The 3,385-nt window shown below is 35.8% G+C and overlaps 1 non-coding gene across 1 annotated transcript; it reads left to right on the top strand.

Moving 5' to 3' along the window:
- Positions 1-2,074: 2,074 nt before the first annotated feature.
- Positions 2,075-2,146, top strand: TRNAE-CUC. The gene has a single exon. It is a non-coding gene; the product is annotated as a tRNA-Glu (tRNA).
- The last annotated feature ends 1,239 nt before the right edge of the window (positions 2,147-3,385 follow it).

Raw genomic sequence — 3,385 nt, 5'->3', positions numbered from 1 at the left:
ATCTTCTCTCTAAGTGATCACATCTACTCCAATATAGAGCAACATGAAAATCACTTGAGCCATCTTCTTCAGTCCTAGGAAAACATTTGACAGAGTCTATCATGCTCGCCTCATTTAGAAAGTCAATGAGACAATGTCCTGCACTACTTTGAAAACTATCTCTACAATACTAATTACACTCTGTTATTGGACCACATATCACACACTTCTCTCATTCATCGAAACAGGAAGTGCCACTGATCTCTTTTCTTGGCCCACTTCTGTTTTCACTATTCCTAAATTATCTTCCCTGGGATCTCCCACATACCATATTCTCTATGCTGATAACATTGTTCTCCATAAAGGGAATAGGACCACCTGCTGATCTACAAAAGGAATTAAAATCTGACTTTATATCTATGTGGAATTGGCTTCATACAAATAACTTCATACACATAACCCTAGAGACTGATTAGTCCCATATTTTTCAGAATAAAGAACAAGTGTAAACATGAAAGAAAACTAGAGGGTATAATGAGTTATTTTCTGTTTTGTTTACAAAGTTATAAATAATTCCCTATATTATAGAGTTTGTTTACAGAGTTATAAATAATTCCCTGTATTATAGAGTTTAATCTATTTCTCCAGAAAGCACAAAAAAAAAAAAACTAAATCTAGTAATTTCTTGCCCAAAGATTTACGAAACATAAATACTCTGATTATATAATTAAATTTACCTAATAAATGTATGTATAAGTATTTTTTTTTTATTCAAAAGCATATAAGAGATTTTCTACATTTTGGACATTATATATAAACTATTTAACACTTCTTCATGCTGTTGCAATATTAATTGTTCATGTCCAAACCTTATTCCTAAAACTTATAATGCCCACCTGTAAGTTCCAGTGATGGTTTCCACATTTATTTATTTTTTTTGACATTTTTAACTGGGGAAAGTCCGACTGGGTCAGGAACCCATTTTCAGTGGAGGCTTGGGGAAAAAAGCTTCACAACAGTAAACTTCAAAAATATACAGAGGATTAACATTTGGTATATAATTTACAATGACATGCATGGCAGACAACTGGTATACATTTACATAAAGAATTAAATTAATAAATATTAGCAAGGCAAGATTACTGGCTGATTTACAGAGAGGATAAGGTAATATGGGATGAGCTTTATACTAGTAGTGTTTTAGCTATAATATATCTAGGTATCTCTCATTGAGTTGTCAAAGGTATATACCAGGTTAATTAATGAAAGAGGTATACAAAAAGCATAAGTGGAAGGTTAAGAATTTGAGATAAGGAAGAAAATCTTCTAGAAAGTTCAGCAGGGTAAAGCAAGAATGTTGAATTTTCCTAAAGGGGATACAGAGTCAAAAAAGGGGTAACAGAGGGAGAAGAGGAGAAGGAGAGGGTGTGGCGGGAAATGTAGGTAGAGATAGATGAGTGAGGATGTAATAGAGAGATAGGAGGGGAGAGTGAAGAAAGTGAGAGGAATAAAGGAAGTTAAAGTTGTGAGGTTGAATTGGGTGCCGGGCTGGCAACTCGACACTGTAAAACTCCACTGCCAATAATGAGCAGACAGGTGATCCACTGTGGCGACTCCTAACCGGGAAAAGCTGAAAGAAGAAGAAGAAGAAAGTTGTGAGGTAGAAGAGTAGGGCTGGGGCTTGACAAGAAGTGGAGAAAGGAAATGTATGGGTTAGGGGAAGTGAGAGGGGGGTAGCTAAGTAGTTTTGGAACAGGGACAGATACCTGTTTCTAGAAGGAAGTTCTTTAGAGTGAGCTTAAATCTCTTAAGGTTTGATATTGCTCTAATATTTTCTGGTAAGGCATTCCAGAGTTTTGTGATGGTGTAAGACTATAGACACTGTCCAGCTTTTTTGTTCAGTCTGTATAAGTTTACAAGTTGCTTATCTTCGGATGGGTGAGCCCTGTAGGTACATAGGCTTGGAGGATTGCATTTAGAGCAGGAAAGTTTTCTGGTTGATATATAACTTTGCAGGCCATAGCTAGTTGCAGGTAGTTTAGGAGATGTGGGAGTTCAAGTCAGGATTGGTCCACATTACTATAGCCCGGGGGAGTCCCTGGTGGTCTAGTGGTTAGGATTCGGCGCTCTCACTGCCGCGGCCCGGGTTCGATTCCCGGTCAGGGAAGCTTCAATGAACTTTTGTTGGGAGGGTGGCCTAATGGTTAAGGTGTTTGCCTTGCAAACACAAGGTACAGGGTTTGAATCTCACAGGGGATAACTTGCTAGGCTTAAAATGGCTTGCAAGGGCAGTTAGCCTAGTACTACCCTATGAACCTTTCTTTTTTTCTATACTGATGGATAAACCTACCCATCCCAGGATCTGCTTCACAATTTGTAACATCTTAGTTGCCCATCCATTATCGTTAATAAGCACTTAATCACTCAAAAGATTGTTCATTTTCAATTGTAAACTATAGATTTACTATTCTAGTTATTGTAATATTTTTTTTATCTGTGTAGATGTGTAATTGTGGAGATTTTCTCCCTTGGCCTTTGCTGAAAAAGTGCAACAGCTCAGTTGGACTACCCTGGTCAACAAAAGAGAAATAAATAAATAAATAAATAAATGTATTTACTAAAGGCTATATGTAAGAAATGTCACATACTGAGTTTTAATAATCTAGTAATCTGCAATGATATTTTACTTGCACTTAATATAGCCCACAATTTACTATGTTTAACTTTGTCAAATGCTTTCTTAATGTCACAGACAATGATTTTAGCATTTAATTTGTTCTCTTCTAACACACATGCTATTTCTTTGATTTGAATCAACATTTCATTCACATGTATATTTTTAAATCCATAGGTTCCTTAACCCACAACTTAGTTTACATTATTTTGAAACTAATACTGTTAAATATTGTTGATGATTTTATAATCAGCATTCACTAAATTCAAGGGCCTCCAGTTTTGCAAATCTTTTTTATTATTTCTTTTCCAAAGGAATTTTGCTTTACCTTTTCTTATGTATCCTTTCACACATCTGTGTCTAAACTGTTCATTTAGAACATGTAAAAACATCTCCTGAATTTCTTTATAGAACCAGTATCCTACCTCATCTCTCCTTGGAACAGTAACGACCCTCCCTTTACGTATGCTTCTATTCGACTTTTCCAATGAAATATCCTTAACTATGTTCTTTGTTAAGTTGAGTGACATGTGTTTGATACTTCATTTAGTCCTTTCCAGGGATCTTTGGTGGTATTCATAATCCCAGGGTTCATATGTGTACAAATTTAAATGACAAAAAGTGTCCCTTCACCTTTATGCAGATATGGTCATTACCAGTTAATGGTGCTGATTATACCAAACTAAAGGGCCGTGCAGAAATGTCCAAAATACTTTGTTCTGTCTATACATC

This window comes from Protopterus annectens, chromosome 2.part2, assembly GCF_019279795.1.
Source record: "Protopterus annectens isolate FY-2018-M chromosome 2.part2, PAN1.0, whole genome shotgun sequence".
Classification (NCBI taxonomy): domain Eukaryota; kingdom Metazoa; phylum Chordata; order Ceratodontiformes; family Protopteridae; genus Protopterus; species Protopterus annectens.
Note: the sequence above shows the minus strand (reverse complement) of the source record. Positions and strands in the feature narration are given on the sequence as shown.